We start from the raw sequence: 19278 nt of genomic DNA on the forward strand, positions 1-19278 counted from the left end.
TTCACAATTCCCAACCCCTGGGCAGCATACCGCGTTGTGCATTTTGGACAGGGACGTGTCCAGTTTTGCTGCCGTTGTGTTTTCTTGAGTTTGTAGTTTGTGTTCTGTTTAGTTAGAGTGTCACGCTGCTATTCTGCTTTCGTGGTTTCTGTATGTCTTGGCCATTGCGCCTTTTTCTTTTCGATTGTTAAACTGTATGTGTGGAGCGTTTGCGTCTCCTCAAATTCATTGTGTGGCATGACAAACTGGGAAAAAGCTGACGCCAATTTAGATTTTGATGACTCTTCAGAACCCTGTAATAAATTCAAAAGTTGAATTGTTTTATAAAAAAATGCATGATCTGATATCCAGGTCAAGCAAGTCTATTGAACCACAGTTTTATGGCAACAAGCTTGTATTATCATTGCGAAATCCTTGGCAACTCCCAAGGTCAATCCAAAAAAGGTCCAAAACTATTCCAGAAGTGATTTGCACCACTGTTCGGAACTTGGTGGTGAAATTGACAACCAAACCGCACGGGCTACATCTGCCTGTTGGGCTGCTAGGCCGTGGAATGTGAACGCCTTTGTTGTTTCGCTGGAATGCTGGCTTATGCATGTCCCCATTGAGAGCACATTGTTTTCCAGACAATCAAAAGATGTCCCCTTCACTCTGACTTCCTTTCCCTATGGGCCCAAAAAAAAAAGTCACAACCGAGTCACTTCCCATGGTTCCCTATCCAAGTTCCAAACCACCTTCGACCACAATCTTGATCAGTGGATCCTCAACCGATGCTCAAAAGAGCACAGGACTGGATCAACTCTGCTCTAATCCTAATATAAACCCTAATCTAAGTGGGTTGTGGTATCTTGATGACATTCACCAATGGTGTGTTTATCCGTGGCAACCTAAATGGGGTGAGAGTCATTTCGTCCTGATCAAAAGAGAACAAAAGCATGTCCAAATAAACCTTCTCTCAGAAATGTTCCCATGGGACGCGGGGAATGCTCCAAAGCGATCCAGGACAGGAGTGCTCTTGTTACAGAGGCCGATTGGCACTGTTTGAGAAAATTGGTTTAGCGGCCCGAGCCAATGAAAACAGATACAGAAAAGAAATGGCAGAGATCTCGGGGACTTCAGACGGCCTGAATTATCTTCCTTAAATTATCATGCGTCGAGTGAGAAGACCACTGGGCAGGATTTAGATCCCACAAAAACAGAATTAATGTGCCATCTGAATTAGCCGTATCTGTAAACACAGACTAAACAACGGCAGCGGACCCATGACTGAACAAAGATAAGAAACACAAACAGACTCCCTGGCATCCAATAATCAGATAAATTCTTTTCAGTTGAAAAAAAGGGAAAATAGCCTCTCTTCCTCCACCCTACTTCCCGTAGCTGACAAAATAAATAAATAAATGTAAGTCTAATCTTGACAGACAGCCCGTCCCGGGGCAGTAAAGCCTGTTGAATTCGGTCACAACCAGACTGCATCTCAGGAAAAATCCAAGATGTCCCAAAATAATTGTGATTATCGGAGGATATTTACGAGCTTTGATCGATACTGTATTCAGTCATTTAACCATATTTATCACTGTAAAATTAATACATTGCTTTCAAATGGCTATGCAATTGACAAATATTTGTAACCATGTGTGAAAGCTCCTCCATCTAGTGGTGCTTCCTTATATGACAATGAATACTGAGAAATCTTCAAACTTTTTTATCCATGATTATCTATATATTTTTATGCCATTTTATTTCTAAAAACTTACAATAATATTTACAAGTATTAATGCATCTTCAAGAATAAAGACCATTTTTTGAAGATGCATTGTCCTGCTGTTTTCACGGGATTTTACTGTAATGGCCGCATCTGGTCCCAGTCACCTCAAAAGCAATAAAAGGGTCGAATGCTCCATCTGAAAATCATCTTTATACAACTCTGCCTCTGGGGAAAGTGTCTCCATGTGCGATCTGTTGGCAGACCGAACTCATCCCAAGGTCATCGTCCATGTGAGGCGGTCCACAGGTCGGCCAAGGGTGACAGGGGAGCGAGTCCCAAGCTGCCCGATGCTGCACCTTTATCCAGAATAAGCACCGCCGTAAGCCTTCTGCTGCATGCTCATGGGCATTCAGGGGACAAGGAGTAAAGGTCAGCGTGCTCAATACATATAAGAATATATGTGTGTGTGTGTGTGTATATATATATATATAGTTTGAAAAAAGGGCCAGTGACGGTTTAAAGGGGTCAGTCACTACATCCATGACAACAGCCAGTCTTACTGAGGCTCTGGAGACTGAGTGAAGAACGGCTCGAGGTGGCTGGAGAGCTCTGGCCTACTTTCTGCTTTTACCTTCACGGGGCCTGCACAGCATCCACAGGGACGAGGGGAACAGACCGAAGGAAGAGAGGGAGAGTTGAGGAGAGACACCCCAGTTCAGGATTTTAAAATGAACTTTTTTTACACACACACACACACACACACACACACACACGCACACACACACACACATACATATATATATATATGAAGTGCCTTCAGCAGCATGACCTTATCTATGTCATCTAACTCAGGAGAAAAAGTGCATAAACCAGATCTGTTCCTGTTTCTGAAGAGCTGTTAGACATTAATCCCTGTGCTGCACTTCCACTCAACTCTACAGTCTCCATACAAAAGGAAAATCTTCTGTGTCTCGAAATTTCCACATTCTATTCTGACACTTTCTGCCCAAGGCACGACTACAGATATAAATCTGTAGTCATGCAACACATCAGTGTCATTCCACTAGCTGGTAATGCAATTATAAACTTCATCTTGTCATGAAAGAAAGCTGTTACTTTAATCTTTAAGCAACTATATTAATGAACATCTGCAGACAATACAGACTTGAACAAGATTAAAGGTTTAAATTAATCCCAAAATGCTAGACTTTCTTGTCTGGCCACAAAACATTAAAAATCATTCAGTTTGACTCACAACCATGCACATATTCAGTGGCATGCAAAAGTTAAGGCTGGTAAGTAACAATTAAGTAAAAGAGTAAAAAGATGCATGATCTCCAAAAGGCGAAACGTTAAAGATGACACAATTCTTTTCAGAATTTTATGCAAGATTCTGTGTATTATTTCCCTTTTTTACAAAAAGCAAAAAGCAAAGGAACGACTTCATTTCTCCAAAGGTCACATGATGCAGCTTTCAGAGCTATCCTCCTTAAACGTGTCCTTTTCAAGTGGAAATTGCAATTTTATGAGAGAATTTTCTAGTGAGTTTCCTTTATTTACAGCACAAAACATACATCCACAAACTGTCATACAACAAAGACATCCCATAAATAACACACGCTCCTGCTCTGTGTGTGGTGTGCTCCCATGATGCATCTGTTCTCATTGTTCTCCATTAACCGCAGATCGGCGCGCGGTAGCGCCGTCCAAAAGGAAACCTGGAGCGGTTCAAGCGGCGCGTTCCTCTCTCCTGCCGAATCCCGGATGTGGTTTTGTCACATGGGGGGGGAAGGGGGTTCACACCTTCGCACAAGCCCACACAAGCTCACCCAACACGCTCGTAAACGTCACACAGACACAACGGACGGAGGTACGAGCGTCGGAACGTGCGTCGGAACGTGCAGGGGTTCGCGGGATGTGTGGCAGCTTGCAGGCCCGAACACTCGTTGCCAGATGCGGCGCACAGATACACGCAACCATTATGACAGGTAATAACCACCACTATTCAGAAAGCCCCACCCATCCTTCATCCACATCACTGAATTCAAACGCTTTCCTCATCTCCTGCTGAGAGTTCTAAATCATCCGATGGTAAAACGCGATACTGATACTGCATTAGCCAGAGCCGAGATGTCATTTAATGGTGTGTGTGTGTGTGTGTGTGTGTGTGCGTGTGTGTGTTACAGGGTCCAGCCAGGACGGGCGGGGAGTGTTTTATAAGAGGTCCTGGCAGTGCCCCACTCTCCTTGTTCCACTCTCGCCACTATCGCTATCATGTGACAGCGCTCCATTAGTGTAATTCAGCCCACTTTTTACCGCGGACACGCTCCTAAACGCCGTAACGAAGGTTAGCGTCCAGAGCAGCAGACGACGCGGAGCTGAGAACAGAGAGAATGGGCAAATCTTCCACATCGCTTTAGGCCTCAATGCAGCGCCGGACGGCACGGCCACGTCACTGACACCGTTTCCAGGGAAATGACTGTTCACACGAGAGTAAAACTAGCACAGGGTGGAGTTACATATTAAACGATGCTCACGTTGGTTTCTATAACCGCCTTTTATTAATAATGACGCCTGTTGGCTGTCGGGTGAAACCGAGACACTTTCCCTATCCATCATGGAACAAAGGCGTCACCCCGGGGCCAAAAAAGAAAGCCTGCGTGCACTGTCACACAAACTCAGAGTGACCTCTCGGCTGAAAGCGACACAGATTCTTCCGCCAGTTACATTCAGATCACAGGCGCTCTTCATTTCGGCTACATGGCACACGCTGGCACATGCTGGAGCAGTCAGGTGCCGCCAAACTGAACTGTGGGTCTGTCGCAATTATTGAAAACGTCAACCACTTTTACGAATAATTGAAAAGGTTAATAGACAAGAGGATGAAAGGATGAAGAGTGGAATCATTGTTGAACTAGTTAACTTCGTGGAATGGGTAAAATTGTAAAAATGTTAAGGGATGAGAGGAAGAAAGTGAAATCATTGGTTAATTTTGTGAAATTGGTCCAAAATTGAGATTGTTTGGGCTTTAATTTTCATATTAACACAAACACCTCAAGACATTTGGTGATGTTTAGAGCATGTTAAAGAGTTTGCATGTTAGCATTAAAAAATCTAACGGGGCGTGGTCACAATGTGTCACGTGAAATTTGGTGAGAGCGCTGCAGAAGGAGAACGTGAGGGAGTGTTAACATCTCTCGTGGTAAATGTGTGCAGAGAGCAAGAGATGGGAAGACGCTGTAAATAATGCAGCACCCAAGCGCCCGATATAATACTGCGCCAAGACCTCGTCTCATCCCAGTAGTGACTATGGGTATTAATAAGTACTGGTGAATCGAAAAGGCTGGAATTCATAAAGGTTTTTCTCATGGCGGACAATTGCTAAACCCAGCATCTTAAATGATCAGAATATTACTTGCAATTTAAATGTGAATTTAACCAATTTCCTCATTAATTATCATTATTATTATTTTTATTTAAATTGATGTCCCTCTGCTTTCTTTTTGCGCTTTTGTCTTGCTTAATGCTGAATTTTGATTCTGTTGTTTTATATGATGTGTTGGGTCATGGTAAAATTGTCAAGTTCAGAACTGACTGAACAACTTGGATTGCACTCTCCTGTAAATCTCATGACCAAAATAAAAAATATAAAAATGATCTTCAGTACTTAGTTGGGTCTGAAGGGTTGGGTTTCTGAAATCAGTCTTTTTCGAGACGCATTTAAACACGCAGGAACCGACAGGGTGGCTCTTCATTTTTCCTTGCGCCATTATCATCTTCATCATCACCATCATCTTAAGAACACCATACTCATTACTCAGTCCTTGCATAACACCACACACATTATTCATCCCGATTACAGCACAGCGTTCATCTCCACTCCACCCCCTCTCCACCACCCATCCTCCAAATCTGCTCTCAAGGCGATTTTCTCACCTCGTCTCCAGAGTGTCTGTTTATCAGCTCTGTTTGTCACAGACCCGGCAGGCCGAGGTGTAAAGTACCTTAATGATTACTAGGATTAAATAATTACAAACTGGAGGAAGTTGGAATTTGCCATATCCAGCCGCGGTGGACCGTGGGAAGTGGCCGGACCAGACATGCTGTTATTCTTTCGCACATAGGGACCGTTACTTGGCAACAGAGTCGCTTGAATGGCATATCTGCCAGCAACAACCTGCTCTCGACAGGCCAGGAATTCCTCGCATTAGCCTGGGCGAGCATGATACATCTGCTGCTTGGTCCACAAAGAGAACAGGGCAGCACAACTGTCAGCCGGTCACATGCAAAGACCACAGATCCTTAAACCATCTGATTCAGCCGAGATGGCGTCCATGTGCATGGCCCGGCCAATTCCAAAGTGATCCCTTACTGGAAGACGGGCTAGGATGGAGGATCTTGGAGGATGCTGATGTCAATGAGCACGAGTCGTTAAAGCTCCTCGAAGTGATTTATTTTTACCGCTTACGCCGTCTAAGCACTGCTCGCACAAAAATAGCCCCGTCAAGTATATATATCCAAGAATATACGAATAAAGCCTTGGTACAGTAGATATATATAGTAGATAAATAAAAAATCTCATTAGCCTAAGAGCCTCATTGGTGATATTTTAATATGACTTTTATGCTGTAAAACTGCAATATTCAAATTATATATGGTACAGTGTATTGTCCAGATAGCCTTTTTAAAATATTTATTTCAATTAAATTTTAGTGCTTTCTATTTCCAGGTTTTTGCACGTTAAACACATTCTTAATGTGCAAGCTTGGCTTGTAAGAAGGTTTAGGGTATTTAAAGCTCCGAGGTGCGTGAGCTAACGTTATTTAACGCGGTGGAAGCTAAAGAGCAGACACGAACGCACAACACAGTCCATTCCTCGAAAGCCAAGAGGCCAAAGTAGTCAGATGGAAGTAATCCTCTGCCGGAAATCCCTGTGCGACAAACTGTCCATGTTCAGCGACAACATTCGGTGACGCATCTTCCGAAAAGCTGGTGGCAACTCGTCTAGCTGCTCCTCAGAATCATCAGAATAATTCACATCAGGCTCAATCGACAGAGATCCTGTATCCAAAGCCCCTGGCACAGTGAGAAAATGTGGCGTTCTGGAATCAGTAAATCCTTTTCAGAAGCATTTTGTTTGGAAGCAGATGATGGCCATACGACTGCAGGCCGCGGCTGGCTGGATTCATCTGGACATGTCTGGCTTGCCACATATAGCCATGGATTTAAAGCCTGTGCTGATTCAAGCACTTTCTTCATTCCCTGAAGACTATCCGCAGTGTGTAGTCGGCCGCCTGATCTTCATTTTCGACACACAAAGAAGCATTTTTTATTTTATTTTTGAAAATATGTTGTCATCTAACATTAGGGGTCTAGAGAAAAAAAGGGGATCCAGGCAGATGCCACCAAATATGATCCTTTGAGTGTTTTAAATGAGGTGGCCAGCAGTGTTTCTTATGACAAATTACAAATGAATCTTAAAGCATAATGACATTAATTTTCTGCCTGCCCTTTCCCCATTATGTTCAAACAAAATATTTTTTTTTGTATAAAATTAAGATTTGGTCGACAAACAGCTGATTTTTACACAACTGTGTTCCTTCCATGCAGTAAATGTCATCTAGCCAGAAAGAAAAGAGCTGCTGCTTTCTGAAACGATTTGACTGCATGAATATGAAAATGTCAGTGAAAACACACTGCATAATCGCATGAGTGTGAATGCGTTTTAGGCTCTGTTCCTGTTCCCCCGTTCCCTGCCAACGTCAATTTCTAGAACGTTTTTTTTCAGTAATAGCCATATTAATTACATTCAGGAAAATATTTTGTTGTAATCATCCAGGCCCACTTCCAGCTGTCAAATTCACACAACGTATACAGAGTAAACCACAAAAATTCCTGAACTGGACATGCCTCACCCCGTATGTTGATCCGAGTCAAATTTCTGAAATCTGCTCCATTAGAAATCGTTTTTGAGGTGCCAGGTCTCTCAGGTTTGGAGACGGCTGAATGGAAGGGTTGCTTGTTACCCCAGTTGGCCACCAGAACAATAACAGGACTACATGTCAGGGACTTTGCACGCAAGCGTCGCCATAAATCAGCCAGAGGAGCTGATAAATATGGTTCTGCAGTTCAAATCCCATTTGTGTCACACAGCTGTGTGGAGACCCTTAAAGACAGTAAAATTCGAACGACACACATGAGCAGCATAGACGGACAGAAGGTTAAAAAATCCGCGATTTTGGTAACCTCAAAAATCAGGGTTAAAACCTGGTATTCTGAACTAGGCTTAAGTGTGTGTCCCCACAAGGTATAAAAAAATGGGAACTTTTTATGAATAAACTCAATGACCGATCGTCTGCCCCAGAATTGTCATGTCGTAATATAAACATTCAATCATTACATTCGATATGATGATTTTGCGAAAAATTGGACTACAAATTCTGTTTATCCTCAATTTGCAAAGCCTCGCCATCGCATAACCTGCGCAAAGCCTTCGAACCTTCTTTACTTGTTTTAAGTCAACCTGATTCCGGTTTCAGGGTCATGTCCCCAGCCTGTCATCCTGTTATTCTTCTATTAGCCTCTTGCCATCGTTACGACCTACCAGTTAAACACTGATTGCTGTCAAGCGTCACTGAGTCTAGATGATGCTGGGGACAGAGTGCTTGTTGGGGCTGCTGTCAAGATATCCCTGCCCGATTACAATAATCAGTTAAGAGTCCCGGCAGTGTGCCAGGACGTGAAGGAGCTCCCTACAGTGACGCGGAATGATTATTTCGCTTCGCTTCAGTACCTCTATCAGCTCACAGGATGCATCAAAATACTAGCAACGCCATCGCCCTCGGTTCCCCGCCAAACCGAAACACTGCTAATCGCACAAATCCACTTCCGTCTACAAGCCGCTTTGATTCTCGGGTATCTCCGCAACCGACAGCTACACCCCGCCTGTGTAACAGGGTTGGAGAAAAGGACACAGGCAGAGGGAAGGGGGTGGAACAGGGAGCCCTTGTGCAAGTCGTTCAGGAATAGCGGGGCCACGTCCGGGGGTTAATTCACAGGCCAAACTTGACAGGGACGGAGCACTAATATTTAGCCGAGGGGCCTGGAGCACTTAGGGCCCGGAGCCAGACATTTCACATCTCTAATCACAGCCACTTAGCAGCCTTCGCCCAAGACAGCAGGAGAGGCGAGCAGATGTCTTCTGCCACGGACCTGCATCGCACAGAACTGAGTTCAGCAGAGAAATGGGCTGCATTAGTAATCATAGGGAAATGACGGGCGGCATGATTCAGCACAGAAAAGCATGGCCAGTAAAGTAGCATTGTGCACTGTGACTCCCGAACCCACTGTTGATACTCCGGGCCTGCAAGAGGTCCGTAAAGATTAAGTAAATAATTTACTATGATGAGAAATAGGAAATGTGCATTTATAGGAAATGTGCAACAAAAGTGAGAGAATGTTTTCAGGGTTGCCAGGTTGAGGGGTTGCCAGGTTGATTTTGCCAATTTTGTGTGCGTTTTGTAGTTTTTGAACATTTGAATGTTCTTAAAGGGTTTTTTCCCCCTGAAATTTTATTGGTAAAATTATGATTCAGAAGAGTCAAGTGTGTGTAAAATGGTTCTGGGTGTTTTGGTTGGCCGTGCTACGGGAGTGTGTGAGTGCTCAGATCTTTTATGCGCTGCATAAAATTGTGTTTATGGGCAAGTCAATGCATGCCTATAATGCACAGACGAAACACAAACAATTAACAGCACTAAGGTTAAAAAACAGAGTTTGTGTAAAAGTGTGTGTGTGTGTTGGAATGAAATCACTTCCATAAGTATCATGGCTTTTCTGGTGCCTCTGTAAGTCCTGTAACCCCTCCAGGGCAGGACTGGGCAGCCGCAGCATCAGCATGACCCCTGCCCCGAAACTCCACTAATGCCTGCTTTCTAAACACAGTTCACTCTGCCAGATAGTCAGAACTCTCTGTGTGCTTTCTGGATGCATGTCTTAGCGAGACCTGAAATTTCAGTACAAGTGGAGACTTTCACCTGGCGTAGAAAGAAGGTGACACAATAAAAAAAACTAGGCTTGCCAGAGCAGTGAGAGATGCGAGGTATGTATGTATGATTCCACTTGATTATTTCCAACGAGACAAAGAGCTGTAACCCAATACCAACAAAAGCAACATAGATCTAAGAAACAACCACGACTGTGACCTAGACCTCTGACTATGAAGGTTAAACAATAGTTGCATTCTCTCATCATCAGTGCATTCAAACAAACCTTTGTGGATAATCTGAGGAGGTTGCCTGGACGATGGGGCTCTCCAGTCACTCCAATTTGCCTATATAACATTGCTTTCACAATTGGTGATATCAGGATTTCAGAGCATCATATGAATTGGCCCTTTTGACAGTAAAAAACGGAGGTGCTTGTCACTTTCAATGATTTCACTGTAGTGCATTCAGATTTACTGTGGAATCAGATTTCCACTCACATCTTCCATCTTATCCAATGAACGTCCTCTCTGTGACAGAATCAATAAATGCAAAAGGACTTGGGTTTCCTTGGCAGATGTGGCCTGTGGTTGGCGTATGGAGCTTGTTTGTGGAACGGCCTGTTCACACGCGGCCAAAGTCGGGTGTGAGAGCAGGACCCGTCTCTGGTGACATCACATCACGCGGCTTCATCAGCACCTAGTCACCTTCAGGCACATTCATTTCGACGGTGTCCCAGTCAGAACTTTAAGAATGCTTCGGTCGGACAAAACCTCTAAGAGTCAGCTGCCTCAGCTACCTCAAAGTTCATCTGCCGCACAGCGCAAATGGTGAAGGTGAATTAACACTCATGCAAAATGAAGCAATAAAAATACACCCAAAATGGGGTATGAAATGTATGAATAAGTGCATTTACACATGCAACTGCAGAAAACAATCACACTACTACTATACTAGTATTAATACTGACACTTTATACTGAACAAAATCAGTTCAGCAATATTATAATATTAAAATAGTATAATAGTAAAGTATTTTTGGACACAGGCTTAACTGATTAGCGTCTGCAAGTCCCAGAAACACAACGCTGCCGACCCTCCGTGACATTTTCCCAAGATGCCAGTTCCAAATCGGTGGCCTGCACACACCACACACTCCCACTACAGTCTGGGAATCCTTGCCACGGCTTCCCTTCTGGGTAATGTGCAGAATTCCTGCCATTGTGCCTCTCTCCAGGGGGGTTTGATTAGATGGGTGAGTTAGTGCAGCCTGGGACCGGACCACTTGTCCTCAGTTACCCCTGGAATATGAGACCCACAGCTGAACGGGACGGAGGATTCGCGTTCCCCACTACGGCATCGGACAAGTGCTGGAGCAAACAGCCGAAGTGAGGCAGAATATAAATGACTGATTGTTTGAACTCTGACCAACAAGCCTTAAATTGATTATTTCAGCTATTTCGCTCTTAAGGGCCCAAGCGGGAAGGCAGTGGGACGTAGGACGCATTAATAAAACGCTGAGTTCGGCTCTGAAACCGGGCCAAAAGCCATGACTCCGAACCGACACAACAGATCTGGCAGGAAGGGATACAACACGTTTCCACTCACGCTGCATCTGCAGCTGAGGCCGAGGACAGCTGCGCTGGGTCTTTACCTCAGGCCTGTCCCCCTGTCAGTGCTGGAAAATGACACACAAGCCACTGACAGCCACACAAACCGTCCTCACGCGCTCCAAATATTTGCACTAGGGTTCGTGAAGTTCCTTCAAGAAGTTCTTAAAAACCATCTCTAACCATCGCATGAAAACCTGCATACGTCATATGCTTTTGAAGAAAGCGCTGTGCCACGTTCAATACCTCGGAAGACATCTGGTGTCCTTCAGTTGGCATCACTGCATGAACTCCTCAAACAGAGATGCCATAAGGTAAACCGAGCGCCCTAAGCTAAAAAAAATGGGATGCTCTGCCCAGATATAAAAACCCGCTAAAAGGACCCGACACACGTACCCCCCACTGCACCGAGCGGCATGCAAAACGAATGAGAACCTGTTGCTGTAAAGCGAGGCCAGAAACTCAGCGTGGACAACTCCCCGCATGTCTGTCCTCAGTTTCCGACCCTCCACTTCCTCCCATTGTGCGACCAGGGCTTTGGCATTTCCAATAATGTGAGATCCAGCAGCACGGCTCCCCGGCTCAGCCCCGCCGGCCTCGTAATCTGTCTCCAGGCATCAACAGGTTTGATCATCGCTATTATGGCTTCGGCCCCTGAAATGTGAAGGGTTCTTTCACCGATGGAAAGGGTGAGGTTCGGCCCGGTATAAAAGACCACTTTCACAAAGGAAAAGAGAGGGGAAAGAAGAGGACAAGATTAATGAAGTCAGATCAACTTTCCATTCATGTGTCGGGAACGTTGTACAGTAGGCTGCTGTCCAGTAACAAAGCCAAGGGAGGAACTCAGACAAACCCAATGGGATTCATTAACAGTAAATGAAGCAGTAAATGTACAGTACACGTCTAAACACTGTATTCTGTTCACTGTGTCTATAGCCTGCCCCTTCCTTAAACATATCTGTATCAATCCAGATTTTATGATTAATGAACATCGTCGTAATGGTCATAACAGGTAATAGATCGAGATGTCCGAAAATACTTCTGTTTATAGAAAACTATTCTATAGAACTATAGGAAATTACTCAACATTTACACTGGATGGGCAACCGGCAAACATTTGTTTTGTTGAACATTTCAATTGGGCAGTGGTGGCCTAGCGTTTACGGCAGTGGCCCCGTAATCAGAAGGTTGCCGGTTTGAATCCTGAGCCGCCAAGGTGCCACTGAGGTGCCACTGAGCAAAGCACCGTCCCCACACACTGCTCCCCAGGCGCAGTGTGATCAATGCATGTAAAGGTTTGAAATGATGCAATGACTCGAAATCTGCTAGTGAATTCATCACAATCATTATGGTACTCAACGGAACTTGAATAGAACTTGAATTTCAACTGAAATTATTAGCTCATTCCAGGACAGGGTTCCATGGCGGGGCTCCACCCACCCTAGGGGGGCACACATACACAATTGACTCATACCTACAATCAATTCAGAGTCGCTAATTCATCCAATGTGCATGCCTTTAGATGGTGGGAGGAAACCGGAGAGCATGGATGAAACCCACACCAACACAGGGAGAGCATGTAAACTCCACACACCCAAGGTCCGAGATGGAATTGGAACTCACAACCTCAGAGGTATGAGGCCACATCTTATTAAGAACTAATTGCTTTCTTTTTTCATATCTTTTTTCATACACAGTTTTCTTTCAGGATTCATGTTGATTTAGTGTGCATGAAGTACAACATGGAATGTAACAAAAACATCATGTAGAGTTACATTTTATTACCTGATTGTATTACATTGTGCTTCATGACATAGATACATAGATAATCCTATAAGCTGCCCACCCAGCCATGAGTTCCCACATGAAAGCTGAGGCCAAAGGTCAATAATATCAGGGCCTCTGCAGGCAGAGCTTTATGGCATTTCATAAGCTTCATAATGGTTAATTGTGCTAGAAAACCACCAAGCGGTGCTTACACACATTACATAATCATTTAGAAAAGCTGTTTAGGGAGTGGATTACACCACAGAGGCGTATCAAGGGTTTCGCAAACTAGTTAACTAGAGCTGAGGAAGTACGGTAATGAACTGCCTTGAAACAGAAGAAGCTGAGCTGCTTTCTGCGGAGGGTTTTTTCCCAAGAACTCAAAATTACATCAATACTAATCGAGGCAACCACATGAAAAGCAATTGCGATTGTTTTCTCCGCAGCAGATAATTGAGGCCACAACCAACGGTGGTTCTTATGAAGTGGAGCGATCGTGCTACGGCACGTCCTTCAGAGAGGGGACTTCTGAAGCTGTGGTTAAATTAAATAGGAGGGTCCCTTCTCCCGAAAAAGAGCCACCCCTCTCACACCCAGCTGGATTTCAGTTGAAACATGCATCAAGAAACCTTCCCCAAACCAGGCCTCAATGTACAGTAGTCTGACTTAATCTGAGCCATATGCTGCAGTTGTGCTGATGACCGCCACCGCCGCATCAAATAGAGACAAAGTCTGAACAGTAGAGCCACGATTCTGCTTCACCAGTAAGAGAGCGGCAGCTCAGACGGTCGGATCTGGAATTTGTCCCCTTATGACGTCATAAGGGGAAAGGTTGCCTCCCCCTTTTCATGTTTTTTCTGCCCAGAGAATTTCCCGGCTCTCCCCTGAACATTATCTCCACCGACCGTCATGGCTTCCAAACGTGCGAAGCATTGCAGTTGCTCGGAGATTACAAATGTATGTGGATGTACAAATGTATTTTTTAGTTCCGTAATGCAAGAATCTGAAGAACCAGTGGGTTCTTCTATAGGCCTCTCTCCTCCTCATAAAGCCACAGACACTGAATTGTGGAACTGGACCAAAGGGGCTGTAATTCGGCACCACAACTGAATTTTGGAAAGAGACTCCAGATACAATATTAGGGCACACTAAGACTGGCATAAAAGCAAAAAAAAAAACGTAATAGGGGACCTTTAATTTCCAAACTATAGTAAAACAACCCATTTTAACCTCATTTCTGGAAGAAAATGGACCAACCCTTTCATTTATTACAGTAGAGTTATGCACTGTAAAAAAAAACTGGCAACAAAGTTCTGAGACAAGTTGAGAGAACTTTTTACAGTGTGGGACTCGTTGAACATCCGGGATCACATATCACTTCCTGAAGAAGTCCACAGACAACCTGATCGAGGTCCCGCTGTATTGCTGGCACCAGCACGGGTCTTCACTCCCCAAAAGGAAGGAGGCGCAGCTGGGCAGCTTAGGCTGGATTAGCCCTGATCCTCTCTTGAGGTTAGCGTGGATCCGAACGACACTCCCAAAGATAAGCGTGGCGTGTTTTTAAACGGCGTTCCTTACGGCGGCCTGATTTCACTACCCCGCTTGGTGAGTCTCCACGCGGTTCCTCGGATCACCCGTACCTGCTCCAGTCCACGCCTTAGAACATGTCTATGCTGGGCCACAGCAGAAGTATGCGAGCTGCAGATAATTCTGGGGTTGGTGTCTGCAGTCGGTGTGTTTTGCAGCGCGGAGGCTGACCTCCTGTCAGTCGGCGCACGGCTGATTCATGCCGAAATGATCCGGCCGCCAGAGCTGCTTACGGAGAGAAAAAAACTGGGATAAAATGTGATTTGTCAGCATCTCACGCATGTACCGCTCCAGAAAACAGATTGCTGAACTAGACAAGAAGAACCACTTTTTTTTTTTTTTTTTACATTTAACTTGACATTTAAATTACTTTTTTTTTTTTAAAAGTCTGATTGATTGTAATTGGATGTTTTTTAATGAACTCTTTTGACCTTTCGAATGATCTCGGTGTATATAATGTGTTATAAAAATGTGCTCTTTAGCAAACATTGCTAGTCTAGTGTAATAAAGATGGATCCTCCGAGCGTTGGAAAGAGTGATTGTCAGGCCGAGGCACACATGACAACAACAGACAGGAAGAAATGGACAAAAAAACGATTTGTCCAAGTCATGACCTGACAAAAGAGAAAAGAACCCTGAGGAGCTTAAAGAGAGCAAATCAAATTATTGTCCCGACTCTTAACTCTCTCTCTCTCTTTATGTGGTCCCCAACAAATTCACGCCGCATAGCGATCGCCAGGCTCCTGAGCGCCGACGGACTTTTAAAAATCCACGGACACCGGGAAGAACGAGGATCACTAATCCCGGCCAGGAATAACAAGCACGGCACCCCGGCACCCAGAAAGTGAGATCAGGAAACTGCTTCGTCGCCTCCTGACTCGCGGCTAATTGTCAGACAGCGAGCTCTGCGTTCGCAGCCTGAAGTGCGGGTGAGTGACTGGTGACAGCGGGGATTTCCTCTAATCTGCTGAGAGACAGACAGGGACGGAGAGAGAGGGAGAGAGAGAGAGGATGTCACTCACTGGCAGACCAGCTTCTTCATCCTCTTAAAGGAACAGATGTCACCGTACCGTACAATACAAAGCAAATTCATCAACTGCACTGCAAAAAGTGAACACCGGCTAAACTTATTTTTAAAAAAAATGTAATTTTTTTTATTAAACTAATATTTAGCATGGGCGTAATTGAAACAGGTTACAGCAGGTCTGATTGGTTTATTTTTTCGGCTGAGGACAATGGAATTCTGCAGAAACTGTACATGGCAGACAGTTGTAATAATTCACAGGTATTAGCCAGCGTATTGTGTACACATAATCGCTCTCTGGTGCCAGACACTGGGACAGAGAGAGAGAATGGAGGGCATCGGTGTCGGGGGCCGGGGCCAGGGCAGGGGTGACCAGGCACATGCTGGTCAGCTGAGGGATCGACTGTGTCACCGGAGGATGACAGGGCGCATTGTTGGCCAGGCAAACGGGGGAGAATTCAAACAGAATTCAACAATCCGACGCCTTAAATATGCGTGTGTGCGCGTGTGTGTTTGTGTGTGCGGTCGAGGGTGAACTTATATATGTGTCCGTGTGTTCCGGAATATGTGTGTGTGTGTCAGCGGCCTCTCTGTGAAAGGCTTCATTCATGGTGACGCCGTGGTATTGTTCGCTGTAGAAACTCCACGTTCGCCACTCTGTCAGAGTGTGTGCGAGAGCGGAGCTAAACTAAATCGAATTGACCTGGAGCCGTGTGTGTGTGTGTGTGCAGATGGGAGTGTGAGTCCGGGGGGGTCGGATGGTTGGAAATAAAGAGACGTTTGACTGCTGTGTTGATGAAGACGTCAGAGGCTCTAATCAGATGGAGGCTGAAACTCAATAGTTGAGGTGAACTCAGGGGTCTGCGGAGGAGAACTGACCCCCGCCCCCCACATAACACACACTCACACACACGCTCATACTCTTATATACACACAAAATCCCAGAAAACACACACACACACACACACACACAGTCACACGTTACTCGTCGCCGAGTGGATCCACTTCCTGTCGCCTCCACAGCTCTTCATTTCACAGTCAAATGTCCGACGAGCCGAGCAGGGCTGCTGTGATTTGGCCCGATTTAACCTGCCGTCCTTCACAAAGACTGAGACGGAATGAACTTCATTACAATATTCCACTCGACGTCCCACCGATACATGGTTCATGGAGCTATCTGAGGTTTCCATTCCAAAAAGAAATCTTTTTTTTTTTTTTTTTAATAATCCACATTGGTTCCACATGATTCGTTTGATTTAGGCTTTCCTAATTCCTTTTCATTATTTCAAACTATACATATTAGGTTAGTTCAGCTTGATTTTTTTTAAGTAATAAAGTTTTTCAAACATGATTCGCCAGTGAGTCCAAATTAAACACGTTATTCTCACACGATCAAATAATTTCCTTTTGGAAAACTGGAAACATGAAAATATTAAGTCTAATCTATGTGACTCATTTAAGTCCATTTAAAAAGGGAACCTTCCCTTCGTTTCAGTGCATGATTCACTTCAGTTGACAGGTTTTTTAATCGGGTCCAGAGATTAGAACCCCAACATAGATAATAAAACGGACAGTTCTACCCTGGAACTGCTGGACACTTTTGGTTGAAGGCCACGCCTTCATTGTAGTGAAGTCAATGTTCTGGGTGAAGCGGACCACAACTGCATTTTGATTGAATCATCTGTCCTGCTATGTTTGTAGTTCTTTAAAGTTAAAGTGAAGTGATTGGATTGTCACATGTGGTACACAGCAGCACAGCACACGGTGCACACAGTGAAATTTGTCCTCTGCATTTAACCCATCACCCTGAGTGAGCAGTGGGCGGCCATGACAGGCGCCCGGGGAGCAGTGTGTGGGGACGGTGCTTTGCTCAGTGGCACCTTGGCAGATCGGGATTCGAACCGGCAACCTTCTGATTACGGGGCCGCTTCCTTAACCGCTAGGCCACCACTGCCCCTACGTTCTATAGCGCATGGCATAGCCCGGTGTATGAAATATGAACTGAGGCAGTCGTGAGAGTGTGCACATGCCCCCTGGGGTCCGGGAGCCCGCCAGCGTCTCCAGGTGGGGCGGCGCTGCCGTCATGCCCCACTTACGGCGCGTTTTACGGCGCCCTCCTCGCTTTCTCCGAGGCAGGAAACCTAAACCGGATTAAACCAGGGAAATGTGCAGATAGCGCTCCCCGTTTTACATACTGCATCTCCCCGGCAAGATTCTGCAGAAACACAAGGAGCCTTGACCTGCCGCCCTCTTCACAATCCGAGAGGTTCTGGGCTGAAAAGCAGGCCTCCTTCTGCCGGGTTGGGGGAAAAGGTGGATGCAACAGGAACAGCAATCAATGGCAGAGGTGGACACTTGTGATGGAAAAGGGCCATACATAGAGCACCAAGCGGAGAGGAATAAAGGAAGCTCTGCTTGCCACAGTCATTACACCTTCTGATACTTCTAGACCTTCAGATGGGGACACTGTTAGAATAATGATTTCTGGTAGTTTTAACCTCGTATAAGATGGAATGACAGTTTTATCAGAAAGTTACACAATAAGGCAGAGAGAGAGAGACTGGCTCTTTTGTTTTAACCAAGGAGGTCCAAGGAGCAGTTCACGCTGCCCGTCAAGGCTGCCTGAATCACCCAGTCGCTCTTGCTCACGCAACGCAGCGATCATCAGTACAATTTATGACCGAATATTAGAGACAGAAGGAATAGACCTGTAAAAGGATTGTTTCAATGTGATGCTTAGATCCCATGCAATAGAGGTGAACTTGCTGCTGATGTCTGAATGCAGCTCAATAATGCAAATTAGGCGGAAATTAGACATAAAAAACATAAAATCAGATCCATTACAACTAGAGTGACAAGCCTCTTTTGACAACGGAAGTAGCAAAAACGAGAAAATGGCCCTGATTCTGATTATGGAGATGAAACTGGACCCTCCTGATGGGCCACAAGTCCACTGAAACCACGCAAGGCTGCGTTTATCGCTCAGCTGTTCCATGTCCTTGTGGGAACTGTGATTGTTAGACAGTGATGCACGGTGTCAGTTCCAGTTCTGATTACAGGGTCACATTCCTCCGGAGCCATAATTTACATTTTATATTTACTGCATGTACTCCCTTACCCAGAGCGACTTACGATCAGTAGTTCAGTCCCCCCCTGGAGACACTCAGGGTTAAGTGTCTTGCTCAGGGACACAATGGTAGTAAGTGGGGTTTGAACCCGGGTCTTCTGGTTCATAGGCGAGTGTGTTACCCACTAGGCTACTACCACCCATAATTGCTTAATCCCCCACAATGCAGCTGGGAAGTTTTTGCGGTGATGCTGACTTCGCAGACTTGGGAAGAATTCGTAATGCGTCACAACACTACCCTCAAAAAAAACAACAATCCGAAACGTCGACCTGGGGGGACGTGGAAAAAGGACAATGTCATCACAGCGGGGGGGGCGCAGCCAGGGGAAAGGGGGCAGTAAATCCCGCCGGCACTCCTCCCCAATCCCACCTGATCCGACAGCACCCATCTGCGCCCGCATTTCCCTCCCTAAACTATCCCAGCGGCAGGATAGGATGTCACGGCGTGGCCCAGTAATTACGCCGCCCACTCTT

General features: G+C 45.3%; 2 protein-coding genes across 14 annotated transcripts in view; one reads left to right on the forward strand and one right to left on the reverse strand.

The window, feature by feature from the left end:
* Positions 1-19278, reverse strand: part of limch1b (LIM and calponin homology domains 1b) — a 61183-nt gene that overhangs the window by 39434 nt on the left and 2471 nt on the right. The gene's annotated exons all lie outside the window — the stretch shown is intronic.
* LOC114767854 (transmembrane O-methyltransferase homolog) overlaps positions 1-19278 on the forward strand; it is a 31301-nt gene that overhangs the window by 4962 nt on the left and 7061 nt on the right. The window contains exons 1-2 of one of the 2 annotated variants that reach the window (XM_028959670.1): positions 14584-14671; positions 15383-15582. The gene's annotated coding sequence lies outside the window, so the exon portion shown is untranslated. Of the gene's footprint in view, positions 1-12821; positions 12933-14583; positions 14672-15382; positions 15583-19278 lie in introns of those variants that run through there. The other variant, XM_028959673.1, reaches the window with a different exon arrangement.

Source organism: Denticeps clupeoides, chromosome 18 (assembly GCF_900700375.1).
Source record: "Denticeps clupeoides chromosome 18, fDenClu1.1, whole genome shotgun sequence".
NCBI classification, from domain to species: Eukaryota; Metazoa; Chordata; class Actinopteri; order Clupeiformes; family Denticipitidae; genus Denticeps; species Denticeps clupeoides.